Source organism: Pseudorca crassidens, chromosome 17 (genome assembly GCF_039906515.1).
Source record: "Pseudorca crassidens isolate mPseCra1 chromosome 17, mPseCra1.hap1, whole genome shotgun sequence".
Taxonomy (NCBI): Eukaryota; Metazoa; Chordata; class Mammalia; order Artiodactyla; family Delphinidae; genus Pseudorca; species Pseudorca crassidens.
In genome coordinates this window covers 82,594,860-82,614,059 of record NC_090312.1, presented here as the reverse complement: position 1 = coordinate 82,614,059, position 19,200 = coordinate 82,594,860, and the positions used below count along the sequence as shown (strand labels likewise).

General features: G+C 46.3%; 1 protein-coding gene across 1 annotated transcript in view; it reads right to left on the bottom strand.

The window, feature by feature from the left end:
• RB1CC1 (RB1 inducible coiled-coil 1) overlaps positions 1-18,473 on the bottom strand; it is a 60,331-nt gene extending 41,858 nt beyond the window's left edge. Inside the window, exons 1-2 of the mRNA XM_067712341.1 lie at positions 18,334-18,473; positions 830-943 (exon numbers count right to left, since the gene is read on the bottom strand). The gene's annotated coding sequence lies outside the window, so the exon portion shown is untranslated. The remainder of the gene's footprint in view (positions 1-829; positions 944-18,333) is intronic.
• Positions 18,474-19,200: the final 727 nt, after the last annotated feature.

Below are 19,200 nucleotides of genomic sequence, written 5' to 3'. Positions count from 1 at the left end.
TTTTGATGTCTAGAACGGCTAACTGGACAATTCAGTAAACTTGTTGCTTAAAAAACAAAAATGAACAGTAATGAGGCTAATGAGAAGTGTAACTTCTATCATAAAGAAAAATAATTTGTTCGGAGGAAGAAAGAAGATAGTAGTTAGAACAGTTTGGTGTATATTTCACACTGCTCTCATGGACCACCCTACATTAAGAAGAAAAACAAAAATTAAAAATTTGGTCCAACATCATCCTAACTCCAAAAGTTCTTCCCCTGCTTCTACCTTGTAACAATGAAAAAGTCTTAAGGTTAAACTTACTAACAGCAAACAAGAAGAGCCACCACTTGCAATAGGAGGGAAAGAGTCAGTCCCTATTCCTTCCACCAGGTGCCTCTTACTCTGAGTTCCACCTCCACGCTGAGTTAGAAACACTTCACGTAAGAAACTCTGGCCCTTACAGTTCATCACTTTGTGGAACAGCAGAAAGTGCACAGGTCTGGGAATCAGAATATTTAAAACAACCCTGCCATCACCTAGTTGTCCAAGTCAAAACCCCATATATAAAATAAAGCTTCCTCATCTATAAATAAAAGGGACAGATGTCAAGAGCTAGCGTTTTATTTTTAACAACTGGAGGTAAAAATCCCCAATATCAATGTAAGTGATGAAAGATGACAAATACATTTCCAGAAACTAGTAGTTATCTTTATGCTCTCTCCACATGAACTTAGAGCAGATGAGGGAAGAAAAAAGCAAATAAGGCTTTAAAATTAATGTTTCCAAAATCGCTATTTTAAATGCATTAGATCAAAACTCCGTTATAAAGGCAGGAACTGTGACTTACCGTCAGGCACTGTGAAAAGGATTACCACTTTCTTAAAAAGCAGATTAAAAGTGGCTTATGTTTGCTTTGCTTGATACTGGCAACTGAATGGCATTACTGGTTAAACTCAGTGAACTGGAAAAGAAAAATTTCTGATTATAGAGAGAAATAATTCAATGTGACTACAAAAAACGGTTAAGTGCTCTTCCTTTTAACATTACCTTCTGAAAGAGTAATCTCTACTCTGCTTCTCTTCCTACCTGCACATTCACTGAACCACAAGCATATGACCTTGACCTACACCACTGCATTAAAAAGACACCAAACAAAAGTCCCCAAAGAACTCCCCAACACTGTCAAGGCGTACAGCCATTTTTCAGTCCTTAAAATATAACGGCCCCACTACTTGCATGCTTAACTGTTTCAGTTTCTTCTTTTGTAAGACAGGAATAAAATGGTGCCCGTAGCACTGGGCCTCTGAGGCAGCCCCTCGGCTTCCCCCAAGTCCCCTTGCACGTGGGCAGAGCCTGGGATCTGCTTTAACCACTGAGATTCGGCCAAGGTGATGGGGTGCCACTTACATGATGGCTACTCAGGACCATGACCTCCCTCCTGCCAGCTTCCATGGAATGCACTGTCATAGGGAGAGGCCCACGTGGCAAGAAACCGAAGTCAACAGCCAGAAAGAAGCCGAGGGCATCAGTCCGACAGCCTGCGAGGAACCACCGGTTCTTGACAACCACAGCGAGCTCTCGGAAGCGGATCATTCCTGCTGAGCCTCAGACAAGACCCCGCCCGGGCTGAAACTTTCACTGGAGTCTTGTGAGAGACGGTGAAGCAGAGGACCCCGCAGAGCCGTGCCCACAAACGTGGAATAATACGTCTGTGCTGTTTTAAACAGCGAAGATCATGGTAGTTGTTCCTCAGCGACAGGTAGCGCGGCAGCCCACCATAGGCCCACAGGACAGCGCTGGGCAGGGCCGCCGCCAGCCTGCCCGGGCCCCTCGTCCTCCTAGGCCACCTCCCTAGCGCTCGGCTGGGACCTCACCGCCCCCCCGGAGCTGCAGAGGCACCACTGCCGACCACCGAACCCAGCCTGAACCACTCCCTGGCCCCAAGTTCTCTACACAATCCCTCTCGAATACGCTCTGCCACCTGAAACTCTGTTCATTTTTCGCTTCTCTTTGTTGATGGAACCGACATTCACCCACTCTCACGTGCTGCCCTAGATCTTCCGTCTTCCTCACAGATCCATAAACGTCGGTAACGATCCACGTCTGCTTGGTTCTGACGCAACATCTACGCTACCTACCCCTGTTCCTGTGACTACCCAAGCCCTCGCTGACTCTGGACTTTCTCAACCGGCTCCCCACCTCCTTGACCCCACCCCCACCCCCACATATACCCTCCCACCGCCCTCAGGGAGGCCATTCTCAACCCGGGTGGTCAGGCGCTTCTGCTCCGGGACACCAACCAGGGTCAGGATGACCTTAACAGCAGCGGCCACCGTTTACCAGTATTTACTATGTCCCAGGCGACTGCTCTAAACGCTTTACTAAATGAAACGTTTTCATTGGATCCTCACAAGAATCCTTTACAGTAGATACTATCATCATCCTCACTTTATAGACAAGGAAACTAAGAATTACGGGCTTCAGTAATGTCACAGGGTAATGAGTGAGGACTCAAACCCAGACAGTCCAATTCTGTCTTCTCGGGTCTCTAACCATAATGATAACACCCAGGAAAACAGCAGACGCTGCGTGGCTTCTTCCTCTCCACCCGCAGCCTCCCCACCGCTTCCCACCCCTCCCCAGCTTGTCACTCCCAGATACCACCCTGCCTACCTTCCTGAACAAAACTAGCCCTTTCAAGTCTCTGAGCCTTCGTGAGGGCTGTTCCCCAGCCTAGAGCCTCCTTCCTTGGTCTGCTGTGATCACCCTCCCCCTGCCCCCACCCCCATACGCACAGTCTTTCACAGAGTTAATCACACAATCCTGCCATTAGCTGTGCTGACTATGTCCTCCACGTGCGCTTCTACGCTGCATATACTGTGATGTTTCTTTACAGAGTTCTCACCTCTACTGAACGGCAAGCTTCTTTAAAGCAAGGACCCTGTATTCCTGGGAACTAGCTCTAAAATACTTTCTCAATAAAATGAATGATTAATCTTACACCAGTAAAGGATTTCATTATGAAGACTGCTAAGAAGTCACATGCGTGGCACTGACCACAGGTTCTTTATCTCCACCAAGGATAAGTAAGGCTGCATTTCACCCACCACCAACACACTCGCCCCACTACCGATTATGGGTGATGCAACTGCTCTACAAATGCAACCCCAGCGGCTCAGCCCAACTAAACAGATACCTAACTTACACGAAGAGATATGCTCCCGTTACACTACAGTAGAACCAAATCTTTTAATGAATAAAGGAAAGTGACTAGGAAGCCAACAGGCTGAAGTGATAAATAAAGAGCTGATTATCAGGGCATCCCAAGCAGCAGAGCTGGGTCTCTGGGTAATAATAAGCACGGTCCCCTGCCCACCCCTGTGGGGCTTGTAGTGTGAGAGAAAAACATGTGAAAAATCACTGAAAGTTTAAATGAGAATTTCATACCAGAACATTATCCAGACTATCTTGACTTCTCTAAATTACTTGTCCATCACTTAATAATCATCCTTCCACACCATTACAAATACTTCATAAACATCAATATTGATGGCCAAAACGCATTCCAACCTGTGAATTCACCACAGTCTATTTCCTATCTCCAGGTGTTTGCTTTTTAATCTCACAGGTACACATTTGTTCTTATGCTTAGGATCATTCCCATGAAGTAGATCCTAGAAGTAAAACTGCTGGGTCAAAGCATCCAAAATTTCAAGGCTGTTAGGCTTGCTTCTCTTACCAATTTATACTCCTCAGGCAACGCACCCAGTCAGCAAGGTCGCTGTACCCTTGCTATCACCCTATTTTCAAATGCTTGCTAATAGTATTTCATTATTTTACATGTAAACCCTGTCTCTGATTATTTGAGTTTGACTTTATTCATGCATAGGTTGCCTACTACGTACCATGCACTATGTTAGACGTGGGATGTAACAGTAAATAAGACCAGCACAGTCCCATAACTTCTGTGAACCTCAATTACCAGAAAAAATGGAAACTCATCTTATCCAGTGAGCTTAAAAATTAAGCAACACGATATATATATAAACATCCAACGCAACGCCTAAAACAAGCACTCGAGAAACGTACCCAACATTAGATTCTGTAGATTCTGTACATTCAAGGGCTGAGCATTGAAGATACAGAAACAATGGAAAAAAATGTAACATCTGCCGCCAGGAAAAGTAAGCAGAACGACCATAATCGCAATACTGTCTAAGAAGTATGTAGAGATGATAGGGAAACAGGAAAGGCACTCAGATTGACAAGAAAAGAGCAGCGAGAGGGTGCATCCCTAGGGAAAGGATGCAGACCTGAGCTGTTATCAAGAGAGGAAACTAGAGATAAGCAGGGCATCACATGACTGCAGTCAATGAAGATTTCATGGATAAAAGGGCGAATTAGTTAAAAAATGTCAGCGAATGCACAAACTTTATCTTACAGGTGAAGAGGAGCCATCTTGTTTCACGACAGATTATACAGCTGAAGTATGTGACTAAAACAGAAGTATAATAACACTGGTGGCGCAGATGATTCATTCATTCACTCACTCACTCACTCATTCACTCATTCATTCATTCATTCATCCAAATCCACCCAATGCCTATGAACTTAGGCGCCAGGACTGGGAATTCTGTGAACAGAACAGATGTGGTCTTTGCCCTGATGGAGTCCACCATCTTGAGGGAGAAGAAGGCATCAAACAAGAAGAAAGCAAACATGATGTAAGTTGTGATGATTACAATGAATGAAGAGTGGGCAGGAAGGAGGACCTACTTTAGGTTGGGGTGACGGCAGCAGGCCTCTGTGTGGGTCCATTTAGACAGGGTCACAGGGGGTGAGAGGAAGCCCGTCCTGGGAAGGTGGGGAAAGCACTACAGGAAGACACAGCATTTCTCTGAGACTAAACATAAAGTCTTTATAATAATCACTATATTATTCTAAGTTTTCTTTCTTTGTTTCCTTTTCAATATTATTTACCTTTTTTGTTTTGATATAGTTTCACACATAAGAAAAAAGGTAACAAAAATAGTACAAAAAACTCCCTTCTGCCCTTTGCCCAGATTCACCCACTGTGCTCCACTGCTTTACCATTTGGACCAGTTCATGCTACGTGCACGGTTTTCTTTCTTTCTTCCTCTCTCTCTTTAGATACATATAAATATTAGATATATTTTTTCTGAACTATGAGAGTAATCTGAAGACAGAATAGAATGTCTCTTTATCCATAAATATTTCAGAATGTGTATTTCCTAACAGCAAGGATTTTCTTGTACATAATCAAAGTACATTTATCAAATCACTGATCACTACTGTTTATCTAATCCACAGACAATATTCAAATTACTGCCCCAATAATATTCTTTGAAGTTTTTTTCTCCCAATTCAGGATTCAACTCAGGACCATGTGCGGCATTTAGCTGTAAAATCTATTTAATCTCCTTCAATCTGGAACACTCCATCTTTCCTTTTCCTTTTCACGACCTCACTCTCAGTCAATCAGGAGCATCAGAGATTAGCGACCGACCTCAGTGTCGCCGCCCTCCTCCACAACACCTGCAGCAAATGAGAGAAACTGACAAGCTGCAGCAGCTCCTGTGTCCTTCAAACAAACCTGGGCGCCCGCCCAAAGCCGCAGCTCAACCTGTGACCCGCAGTCATTCACAACACCGACAAAAACCTGAACAAAACTTATCTGAGACTGAGTCTGTCTGCACACCTGATGAACAAGGTACCAATTTCAAGGATAGTTCTGATGTCAGTGGCTCTAGAACTCAGCAGAACTCCACTCCACTGTATCGGCACACTTGACCCCATCACTGAGCATTCAGCTCATTTCAACAGCTCCGAAGCCCACCCACCCCGATAGGATGTCCCATGTTTTCATCCCCTGACTATGGTTTACAGCCATCAAACCGGCAGCGTGAACCAGAGCCCCCTTCCGAATCTTCACTCCGCACTCTCACCGTCAGCCCGCACCAAGGGCCTCCCCTGAACAGTGTGCAGAAAACCCAGCTGGCGAGGTCAGTCATCATTCCCGGGGTCCACGGCACTGAGGGTCTGCGGCACCTGAAATCATCATTGCTGGTGCTTACGGGGGGTGCACCATATGCGGTCATCACGCTCAGCATCACTTCACTCACTTTTCACAACACGTAAGATACCTATAGTATTACCGTCCCCCTCTGCAGATGAACAAAAAGGCTCAGAGCTTTCTCAACTTGCCGAAGGCAGAAACTTATTAAATACACGTTCCAGGGCCTTGAACCCAGGTCAATGAATAACATTCATTCAATAAAAATTCACCTGAGACTCTAGTACATCCTAGGCATTTTCTTGGCTTTGGGAATAAAGAGAAAACAGTATAATAAAATTGCCTTCTCTCATAAAGCTTACATCTTAGTGGGCAACATGAGAATTTTATATCTAAACACAAACTCCCATGATATCTACTTTCAGAAAGAACAGCGAAAGAAGAAGAAAAAAAAGCACATTATTTTTAAGTAAAAGCAATTCCAACATCTACGCTAGCTCTTTTCTGTTTTATTCCTTCAACTGTGCGTACAGCTGGGAAACACGGCATCAGTCCCAATCCCCAGAGGAAATGGGGAATGAAGATGTGTGTCTGGCCTCCAGGAGCAGCCAGAGACTACAGGCCAGCCACGGGACGCTAGGTGATGAAGCCTCAGTTACAACTCTGCCCAACGACTCGGGTAAGCCCCAGGGCACCATACTCCGTGCTGCGGCAGAGAGGGCAGCACGGAGCCTCCCTCGACCCGGTGGTGGGCACCACCAGAGCTCAGTGCCTGGAACCCTTCCAGACTCCCCTCCGTGCGGATCTGCCTCTGTCTGCTTTTCATCTTAATGTGTATCCTTTCACTATAATAGAACTGTAATCATAAGCACAGCACCTTCCTGAATTCTGTGAGCCTGGGGAACGCCAGACTTTGCAGTCAGCTGGTCCGAAGTGAGGGTGGTCCTGGGCACCACCAAACTTGTGGCTGGTATCCCAAGTGAGAGCGGTCTTGTGAGGACCACTCCATCTAAGTCCAGATTCGACTAAACCACCGCACAGGGCTTCCCTGGTGGTGCAGTGGTTAAGAATCCGCCTGCCAATGCAGGGGACACGGGTTCCAGCCCTGGTCCAGGAAGATCCCATATGCCGCGGAGCAGCTAAACACGTGCGCCACAGCTACTGAAGCCAATGCGCCTAGAGCCCGTGCTCCACAACAAGAGAAGCCACCGCAGTGAGAAGCCCGCGCACCGCAAGGAACAGCAGCCCCCGCTCGCCGCAACTAGAGAAAGCCTGCGTGCAGCAACGAAGATCCAGCGAAGACAAAAAATAAATACATTAATTAATTAACTAAAAAAAAAAATCTACATAATACGATTCCTCTTTTTGGATGATAATAGCATTTTGGTTATAAAATAATAGTTGTAAAAAATAATTAGTTCTAAAAAAATTCATGTGTAAAATGATATTTGAAATGTTCTAAAATAGTCTAGCAAAAGCAAATTTAAGAAGGAAGGAAGAGAGGGAGGGAGGGGAGAGTTTAGCTAGACAGGGGGATAGATAAGATTGGCAAAATACTGGTAATCATTAAAGACATTCAGCATTCATATATTATAGGTGGGAATCTACTATAAATAATTATGACCTTCCTGAAAAGCAACCAGTGTTCCTGGGATAGGTAAGTAAAACTTTAATAAACACACACCTCTCTCATCTCAAAAGCAGAGATAATATCTTCCTTGCAGAGCTATCGGGGGCATATCTGTTCTTGAAAATTTACAAGATCAAAGTAGTGAGACAAGGGGAAGTGAGGGGTGAAGGGGTGAAGCAAGGGGTGAAGCAAGATTGGCCATGAGATAACTACTGAACAAAATGACACTTACATATGCCTGTGCAAGGGTTACACGCACACCAGAAATTATGAACCTGATCTCCCACCGTTCATGCTGGACAAAAACTTAATTCCTCCCACACCTTTTGGTCATCCTTTCTCATGTTGATGGATACAAGTCACTGAAACACTTTTGGAGCAGCCTTTCACTGTGGTAAGACAGAGCTAAGAAATTTTCTTTTCCATAATTTCTCCAAGGCAGTCTTCATCCCACTTTCAAGTAAGTCTGGACCCAGCATCTCCTATCAGCTCTCAGCATATCATATTCGCAGCCAATCCATGAAAATGAGCAAAATATACAAATAATGCCTGTACAGAGGGACTCTGTGGCCACTGTGTCCACGGAAAGGCATAAATATTATGCTTCACTACCTAAAAGGAACAGTAACAACTGCCAGTGAAATGAAAATCCTAGCCTCCTACAAGTGAGCATAAATACACAGAAACACACAGACCAAAGCTGCACTGTGCACCAACACCTGACCCACATACAGCATAAAGGCCAGTCCAGGCTTTCTTATTCTCTAACTGCAGACAGGAAAAATGAAATTACTGCTGAGCTAAGAGTTCCCCAAACCTGTCACTGCCCTGAGAGGAAAGACGCCCTGGACGACACCCACAGTACCGACCTACTCCAGGGAGGTTCTATAAGGTAAATTTTGTGTACATGGAAACAGACAAAATTGAGTCTCTGTCCTGAAGGGTGTACCATCTTGCAGGGGTAACAAGCAAGATGTAACTAACAATTCAAAGAGCCAGATGTGAAATAAACAGTAAACGAGAAAGATGTCCGGTGACTCTCACACAAGCACTCTGTCCCAGTCCAAGCCAAGGCATATCACAGAGACCCCTGCTTTTCCACCACTTGCATTTCCTCATAAAGTTGCCTGATCTCAAGTTCTCTCTCCTTTACCTTAGCTCCGCTAAGACTAAAGTCCTTTAAAACAATCTATTTCTATCTTGAGCTGTAACTTCAACCTTGTATGACTAATTTTTAGGTGGTCATGTCACGGCTTCACAGCAAGCTAAGTTTGTTTGGTAGAGGAAAGATTTTATTTCTACATTTAATTTTATTTTTTTCATAATCTGCAGACTGGACACAATAATAAGGGAATGGAAATAGGAATCTGTAGGTGAGCAAAATAAAAGCTCTGGTCAGATTCTAACTGAAAAGTATGGGTTATAAAATTAAATGTTCTAAAAGGGTAACAGAATGAACAAAATATATTTACTCATGCTAATATTTTAAATTATTTTAAAAGAAATGTCATAAGACCTATATAAAGACCAATTTTGTTTAATCTAAATCAAAGTTATAAAATTTTACTGAGTTACATCTTCTCCAGCCAATCCATGAGCCACATGGCTTCACTGTCAAGTAAACAGAGTTAAAAACAAAAAAAAACCCAATGTCCTCATCAGTACACATCCATCTGAATTTCTATTTCCTAACCTGTAAAGTAGGGATATTAGCAATACCTGCCTCATACTGCTTTTGTAGAAAACAAATAAAAGAATGCCCACAAAAGAGCATATTCAGCACACTGCCAACTCCACAGTAAATACTCCAAAATGCTGCCTAGGGACAGGAAATATCTTGTGACATAACACAAAGTACTCAAGATTATCTGTTGAATGAATAGGTCCTCACGAACAAAAATTCCACTACTAGCAAAGCAGAGTTCAAATAGTAACTGAGAGAGATCACATCCAAGTAGCTAATTTTTGGTAGTTTCTTTAGCAGCCAACATATTCCAAGGTTCCTTAATAAAAAAACAAAACAGTAATAATCACCTCTACCTTAAACATATCCTTCTCTTTATTAACTACCCCTCCTACCCACCTCTTTGTTTTTACCAGTGGTGATCAGTTTGGTTTAACATGTCTTATGTGAAGAAGTACTCCCTGGCACAGACCTAACAGCCCCAAGTCTGTGCGCCCCTCTGTCCATTTTACTCCCAGGAAGCGATCTAACTCAGCACTGCTACTGCACACCTGGGCCAACAGCCTAGCTCAGCTCCTTCTACCTGCAGCAGTCATGTCAAAGCCATCCTGGAGGACATCACCAACTACGCAATCTTAGTCTCACTTTAATGTCACTGTACTGCTCCCCAAACTAAAAACGCCTGATAACATCTACGCAATCATCTAAGTTCCTTGGACTAACATTCCAGCATCGCCTTTCTACAGCTCGCTACATGAAGCTGCACACCGTTTCCGCTGACCTCCTGAACAGGGAGGAATAAGCTTCACCTTTTGTGCCCTGGCTCCTATCATTTCATTGCCTCCATTTTTAAGCAAAAAGGTCAAAGACATCCTTCCTTACATGCAATTAATTATAAAGTACCAGCACAGAAGCCAACTGCTGCTGAAGGAATTACAAACTAACTTTATGTGCCTCATATAAAATATAAGCTTAGTTCCTAATGTAACATTACTTTCCACCCGTCAAGATTTTCTAAAATTTGCCATGTCTTTTTATATAAACTTTTTCTTAATTTCTACAAGATGAAATCATACTCAGTATTACACAAGTTAACACAACGCAATTCTAAATTAAAACCAAAGGGTCAGGGGCTTCCCTGGTGGCGCAGTGGCTAAGAATCTGCCTGCCAATGCAGGGGACACGGGTTCAATCCCTGGTCCGGGAAGATCCCACATGCCGCGGAGCAACTAAGCCCGTGCGCCACAACTACTGAGCCTGTGGGCTATAGCCCGCGAGCCACAACTACTGAACCCACGTGCCACAACTACTGAGCCCATGTGCCACAACTACTGAAGCCCGCGCACCTACAGCCCGTGCTCCACAACGAGAAGCCACCGCAGTAGAAGCCCGCACACCGCAAGGAAGAGTAGCCCTCGCTCGCCGCAACTAGAGAAAGTCTACACGCAGCAACGAAGACCCAATGCAGCCAAAAATAAAAATAAATTTTTTTAAAAAAGAAAGAAAATAAGCCAATATTAGATTTAAAAAAAAATCAAATGATTAGTAACTCAACCACTGACACAAAATTTTCTTAAAATTATGTGGCCCTTTGCATAAACACTGTCTTTAGTTTGTCGGTTGAGAATACAACTTACCAGCCTGCTGTACATATATTGAGACACTGTAGGAAAGAACATTGATCAAAACACATCAGACATACTATAACAGCAATTAAAACTAGGATTCTGGTCCATTAATAGATAACACATGGAACAGAAGAGATTCAAACGTATCTTTAAACACATACACACACATACACAATAGGAGAAATCCAAATTGAGAGAAAGTAAAAACTGTTCAAACAAAGTATTATACTAAATGGCTATCCACAGCATGCAGAAAAACAAAGTCTATTTAAATACCATTTTTACACTTCAGATTACTATTAATGATTAATGAATAAAACTGCTGACAAGGTAACAGTGAGCACACTGGCACAGTTCTGACAAGAATATAAATTGGTATACCTTTTAAGGAGATTTAATCTGGCGATATGCACCAAAATTTAAAATGTGCAAACCAGAAATTCCACTTCTTGAAAGGTATCGGAAGCAGATAACCAGGCAAGTGTACAGAGGTATATATTCAATGATTTCCATTATAGCGTTATTAACAATGAAACATCAGAACAATGACTGTCATAGGTGCTGGTCAAATAAACTACAGTTCAACTATATAATGTGACATTACTCAGACATTTTAAAATGTTCATTAGATCTAGACCCATCGATTAATGATATATTTATCATTTAGTTACAGAAGGCAAGTTACAGAATATATCATGTGATTCTGTTTGTGGATTTTATTTTTATTTTATTAACTAATACTGAGGGGTATATACGCAGATACAAGCATTAAAAAAGTTTGGAACATGGGCTTCCCTGGTGGCGCAGTGGTTGAGAGTCTGCCTGTCGATGCAGGGGACACGGGTTCATGCCCCAGTCCAGGAGGATCCCACATGCAGCGGAGCGGCTGGGCCAGTGAGCCATGGCCGCTGAGCCTGTGCATCCGGAGCCTGTGCTCCGCAATGGGAGAGGCCACAACAGTGAGAGGCCTGCGTACCACAAAAAAAAAAAAAAAAAAAGTTTGGAACAACTTAACATCAATGTTTTTAACAAAGGCTATCTCTGGATGCAGGACTTTCACGCTCTCTGGTGTCTTTAAAATCACATTTACAATCTGAGGTTAAAAATACTTGCTTCCATTTCGAAAAAGAAAAAAAGACAACACTCTACACGTTCCAAAGAAATAAAGGACCTGAAGATACTGCCCTATAAGAGCTGGTCCAGCTAAGAGACAAGACAACCCTCCCCACCTGCTGGTCGCAGGCTGGCCCCCAATCGGGGCCCCAGGGGGACTCACCCCGCTTACTTTGCACACTTCCCTAGATGGCCATTCAAGTTTCATTCACTGTCTTGATGTGCACATAAGAGGGAGAAGAGAACTGTGAAAAGAACGTGAGATCACGAGTCAGAAGACCTACATGCAAGTCCCGCCCCCACTACCGACTGTATGATGCCTATGGACCTCAACTAACCTGAATTGTTCTGATACAAAAAGGAAGGAGACTCCCCAACTCACAGGTTGTGAGAATGCAGAGAAGAATCTACACATACACAGGAGGGTTATGCAAACCGACTGCAAGACAGTTAACTCTCCCAGACTTCTGTCCTCAGCTCAGGACCAGTGCCTGGCCGCTGCTGTCTCCAGTCAGAAACCACACTGTTCCTCAAACTCAACACGTCTACATTTCAACTCAGTGCTTTTCCTTTAAAGCTATTCCCTAAGTTCTTTTGCGAACAAAACGATGGTTCTCCTGCTACCCAAGACTTCAGTTATTTCTGTCTAAATCCTATCCCTCTTCCCCTTTATAATCAAACCCCTCATTCTCCAACGACATAACCCTTCTTTCAGAACCTGGAAGCTCTCCTCATCCGGCTCCAGCCCTTCCTGAACACGCCCTCCACTTACAACACTGCGGGCAACGCCGCCTCGTCCCTCCACCCCGGAGCCTCACTGTTGCCAGAGCAGCTGGCACACCAGCGGCCCACCGTGCCCCGCCGTCTGTGACCTGGGTGCAGGACCCGGTTGTGTACACAGACAGTCTCCCTGAACTTCATCTTCTGCCTGCCCCGTCAAACGTGTGAAGCCACAGCTCTGGCCTAAAGCTAGATTCGCAGGAAAACAGCAAGAGCTGTCTGAGCGCCAGCTCTCCCACGCTCAGTGCACCTCTTCACACCAGTTTATGAACTGAAATCATACCTTCTGCAGAGTGTATGAGAGGGACAGCAATAATGCATTTCAGATTATGGTGTAAGGAATATAATAAAAGCTTCTAAAACGGTGCCAATTGTAATTTTAAGTAATCTTCAACATTCTAGGACTTCATCATCAACCCCAGTTTGTCTTTCTTAAAAGTATCTCCAGCTACTCTCCTACACGAAACCCACACTCTCACTTTATCTATACATAGTCTTACCAGATAAAATAACTCGCCCCCATTTCGTCTCATCTGAACTTTATTCATCCAACTGTGATCAAAAGCCCTTCTGGGTACTTCCCTGGTGGTCCCGTGGTAAAAAAAAAATCCACCTTGCAATGCAGAGGACACGGGTTCGATCCCTGGTAACAAAGATCCCACATGCCGCGGGGCAACTAAGCCCACTGTGTCACAACCACTGAGCCCGCGTGCCGCAAACTACAGAGCCCACGTGCCACAACCAGCGAGAGAAAATCTGCAGGCCGCAACTAGAGAGAAGCCCGTGCACTGCAACTAAGACCTGAGGCAGCCAAAAATAAATAAAATAAATAATTTTTTTAAAAAAGCCCTTCTGGGAAGTCTTCCCTAGTCACAGGTGGCCCACAGTCTTCCCTTCCCTGCCTTGAACTAACAGAGCTCTTCACTAACTATCAAGTGGTGTGAATTATCTTATTGGTGGGGGGGATAACCTCACATCATGAAAGGACATCTGTTTCTTCTGGATCCTCCTGGGGTAAAGTCAGCTATAAATGAGGGGGAAAGGAGAGACATATTTTTAAAAATACTGATTCCGCTGCATTTATTCCCAGACATACAGGTGTTACAATTGTACTTTCATGCCCATAAAAACAAGAAAGCATCTCTCATACTCACAAAAGACAGTGTCTATCATTTATCATCGGAGATTAATTTGTAATTTCCTCTTTGAGAGATTACCACCACCATGATCAGGTCAGTCACTCCAGCTTACTGTCAACCGGTCTAATCCATTCAAAACTCAGAATCAGCTTCCCTACTTGGGGAGACCAAGGGGAAAGCCCCAGACAACAACTCTGCCCCCCCAAATTGAACAAAGCCAGTCATTATTCACCCTACTTTTATTGAACACCCGACATAAGCCAGACACTATGCCAGGTGCTGGGAGTACAAAGACCCTCAAGTTGCTTTCAAGTCTAGCAGAACACAGGAAATGTGGATGACGCTGGACAAGGTGGACCAAAAGCTTCATAAAGAACAAGGATTAGGAAAACTGATTTGCAATTCTGCAAACTGTAATTCAGCAGGTGGACCTCAGTGAGGGCCACGGGCGCTACACCAATGAAACTAGTAATGTTCACCACAAATGGAGTTGTCCGGGTTACCCAGGGACTGCAAACTGGGCTTCAACCTCTCCAGATCAGATTTATTCCCATCTGATCCTCCTCTTTCTCTGCCAAGAAGAAAAGAAAAGGAGAAAAAGAAGGAAAGAAGAGTAGGTCAGCCATCTTCCTTACACTCCCCGAAAGAGAACCTTTCCATAAAGGCCCAGGGCGTCCTAAATGAATGCCTTGCCTGCAACTAGACGGGCCACCTGACTGAAGGGCAGCACGACAGACAAGAACGGAGGCAAGAGGAATACTCTCAGCAGTGTGGAGTAGGTGCTTTGGGTTTTTCCTACGTGTGCAGGAAGTACATGTCTATGTGTGGACAGTTTGGTTTCTCAAAAATGAGATAACATCGTGCATACGTGCAATTTGTTTGAGTTGAATAATATAATATCATGGGAATCTTTCCATATCAGTACATATAAATGTATTACACACCGTGATGTCCTGACACTCATAAAAACTGCATAAAACACATGACTTAAAGATAATTTGGAATTAGAAATATTACTAAATACACAGTCTAAAATATTAGTCCCAATAGAGAATATCATTCGATTTCATCCTTAATACATTTAAAAATTTTTCATGTGTCATTTGATAGATTCTCAGAATAACCATTAAAATGAATTTAAGTCAGTCTGCTACAAAATAGCTCTCCGGCCTCCAAATATCAACCATGGAAGCCACAACCGTTTTTTCAGTATTAGTGTCATCGTGATGATGCTAAATCCAGGGCTGTGCGTGGTACAATTCTGAAATATCAGTATCGACTTATGACACCTTCTTTAAATATGAATTGTTTTTTTTAACTCTAAAGTCTCACACAATAGTATCTACAGCAAAATTTTCTAGTTCTATGCTTCAATTTATAATAGATCCTAAAAGTAAAAAAATGGAACCAATACTATCTTTTACAGCAAATGTTGAATTAGTTTCATTCTATTAAACCAGGACTATATGTAAATATACAGCAATATCAAAAAAGGATGTGCACATCTGGAATTTGCAGTATAATGGCTAAAACAGCCTTGGAAATATGAACAGGTACTGTACTGATGCGACTAACATTTCGATATTCTGCTGGTTACTAACCAGTTATGTGAGGCACATGAAGGAAAACATGATGCAAATAGTCCTGAACCAGCAACCAAAGGAGGGGGAGTCACCATTATTTCGTCTCAGCATAATTACAAGCCAATAAAATATGAGATTTCGACAGAGAGCAAAATTGGGGGAGGGGGGCGGTTGCGGGGAGACACTGCGTAACCCTCTGGGTCCCCACTGGACGGCTGTGAAAGCAGACGCTAACCAACGGAGGAAGGGACCCTTGCAGCGCTACAGCCCCATACCTGCAGAGAGATTTAACCGAACAGCAACTTCACCGAGCCATGGAAGAAAGGCCCCCCCTCCCAGGGCCCTGCACAAGGGGTCCAGGTTACAGACAAATTAGCTTTACTAGGTCCCCAATATGGAAGAATCAGAGTCATGTAATAATGAGAATATGCATCCTTTTCATCACTACATAGAGACGGCAAGTACTCCACAGTCTGCTCCCCCAGCACAGTGTCTGCTTCAGCATCTCGGAGCAGTCTGCGTTTGCAATTTATCTTCCTGAAAACTTCCGGTGTTTCACCATTTCCTACAACCTTGTATACAAAGCTTACATATAAAGTTCCTTTTGTTCACTGCTCGTGTTGCTGGAGCTAAAACTGGGTCCTGCTGGGGTTTAACATTTCACGAGCAAAGGAATGACTCTCAGCCCAAGCTGCTTCCCAGCTCTGCCAGGTTTACTGAACAAACCTCTGTGCCTTTGCACGTGGGGCTTAGAGTACGCTACCTTCCTTACTCAGAGCCCGGAAACCTGAGTATCTGTGGAGCCTCTGCTACCACCACACGCTCCTACTGGGCTCCCCTCGCTCGCCCCGCCCACCTCAGCAACTTTCTCCCCTTCCCTCGTATATGCCAAGGTCCTCAGAGCCTTTGCATTTACAATTCCTTCTTTCCCCAGACAGTCACACAGTCAGCTTCCTCACTTCTCTTGGGCCTTTCCTTCAGATTTCCAATTAATGCTTAAATAGTAATTAACTGTATACAGGACTTCAATTTTCTTTCGTTATAAAAGGCAAAAACAATATCGAACACATTCCTGTATTCCTTGCAATAAGTTCAACGGTCTGCCTTGGTAAGGAAATACTAACCATCTAAATGAGTGTGCGTGGAAAGGGACTGCTAGATTTTTACCTGAGTTGCCTGAACCAGTATTTTCTGAACACAGAAAGCTTAACTGGGGATACAGAACAGCATTACCTGAATGAGAAAATTTCACTACCCACTACTTTTTTTGAAGAGTTATATACAGCTGAAAAGTAAAGCATAGGGCAGGTGTTCAAACATTTGCTTAAACGCATGACAATTAAAGATAGTCTCAAAATCAGAGGCTAAATAAAAGCTCCTCAAGCTTACATAATAAAAATTTTAAGTTCAAAAGTGTGGCTTTTCAAAAACAAAGGTCTTGGGCCCTCTGCCCCTTCTGACAATGAATTTCATCTGCTAGAAGTCAAATCTGCCATGTGTTCTGACCTTGTGCTTGTTGGCAAGGGCCAGAAAAACACTGTCCTCAGAGACGAGTTTCGCCTCCTCGCCTTCCCTGTCATCCAACATCACCATATAAGAATCAGGCCCCAAACTAATCCTGTGACTAACATGAAAGGTTCCAAACAGACGAAATACAATTACTTTTTAAACCCGTGGTCTGAGTCCATGTCCGAGGCCCACCAACAGGCATCTGCCAACACACACGTTTATCAACAGGAAGCATCTCTTTTCTAAAACTCTACCTTTTAAACACAATATTAAACACGAAAATGTTGCTGAGAAAATGTGTTCACCCAGACCATATTCTATTGTTGCAACATTAAAAACAGAAAGGAAAAAGAGATCTTCACCTCGCCATCAAGGGTCTCCTTACGGATCCAGTCCGCCACCTTCCTCAGTGGTCCCTGGCTGCCCCTCATAGTAGCGTCAGGATCGGAAGCGCGCTGCTTATATCAAATACGGACATACAACGGCGAGATTCTTCATCAAACAGGCTGTCTGTCTGCTTAAGCTGAGTACCCTGCTCCTAAGCGGCTCACCTTCCCACCCTCGGGAGAAACCACACAAGCACCACCCACACACGAAAACCTAGAAACTATACAAAACGGCGGTTAGGGCCTGCTCCTGCGGCCCAAATCATTGCTCCCTGCCTGGCGGACGCTCTTCTCCGGCTTCGGATCTCGCAGCAACGCGCCTCTTTATCAACAGCGGGCACCTGCGCCTGCCCAGGGCCCCGCGGGGCGACTACACTTCAGACGGAGGAGACGCGGGCACGAAACCACCTACAACGAACGCAGCGCACGCGGCAGGCGGTGGCAGGCACGGCGGCGATGACCCCCCACGAGGGCCGTCCGGCTCCGGCCGCGGAAGCTGTGAAACCCGCACCCGCGCCTCGTCCCGCGCCCGCCCGCGGGGCGGTGGAGGCTGAGTCATTCCCGGGAGTAACTTTATCCGCATCGTGCCCTCGGGGAAGCCTCGCGCTCCGCGGCGGGACGGAGCCGCGTCTGGGACCCTCGCCCCGTCCGGCCTCCGAGCCTGACACCTCGGGGCCCAGCCCGGCGGCGGCGGCGGCGGCGGCGGCGGCGAGGGTGCGTCCCTGGGACCCGGCGCTCCCGACGCCGGCGGGAGGCACCGGGAGGCCGGGGCTGCACAGGCCCCCGCGGAGCCGCCCGCCCCCGCCTCCCCCGCCCGGGGACCCGCTCCCTGGGCCGCGCCCGAGGGGCAGGACGCCGCACTCACCGGGAAGCGCCTCCTCCTCCGCCGGCGGCAGCAGCAGGGCCCGCGGCTCCCGGCACCATCTTCCGCCGCCGCCTTGTCTTCGGCGGCTGCTACCAACCGTCCATCGGCGCCGCCAACCGACACAACTGCCGCGGCCGGGGCCGCCGCCTCTGGGCGGCGGGGACGGGCAGGCCCCTCGGCTCTGGGTCGGGGGCCGGGGGAGGGCGGGCCGCGGCCGGTCAGAGCCGAGGGGCCGGGCGACGGGGAGCCGAGGCAGCGCCGGGCTCAGCAGGGCCGCGGACACGGCCGCCGCGGGTTTGTTATTGTCGACTCCGGCCCTTCCTGCGCGGGGCACGCCGGGAAGCGGGCGGGGGAGGGGCGGCGCGGCGGGCGCAGGGCAGCTCTGCGCAGGTCCGGAAGTCGGCGGGCCGCCGGGAGGGGTTGGACCCTGCTCCGCCTGGTGCCGGTGCTGGTGTTGGTGCTTCCCGGCTCGGGGCCCTGGCGTCCTCGCGTGACCCGGGAGACTCCGCTGGGCGGCTCGGGGCGGTGCTGGCCGCTGTCCGGGCGCGACTGCCCCAAGGTGAGCCTGACCTTCTCGCTCCAGCGAGTGGGCCTGCGCTCTCCGACCCACCGAATCCTGGGTTACCCGGGCGGAAGAGCTCGGCCCCCTCGGCCTGTCGCGGCCCCTGGGCTCCCGCCACCGGCCCAGGGCCCGTGAGGGGACGGGGCGCCGGGGAGGGGGGGCTGCGTGTCTCCCCGCCGGGCCTGCAGGCCGCCGGCCAGGGGCCTGGCAAGCCTGAAGGCGCTGGCGGCACAGGCTCAGATCAGGGAAGGGAAAGAAGGCAGTTAAGGCTGGGTCGGTGGGGAGGAGGTCGGAAGCGCCGCGAC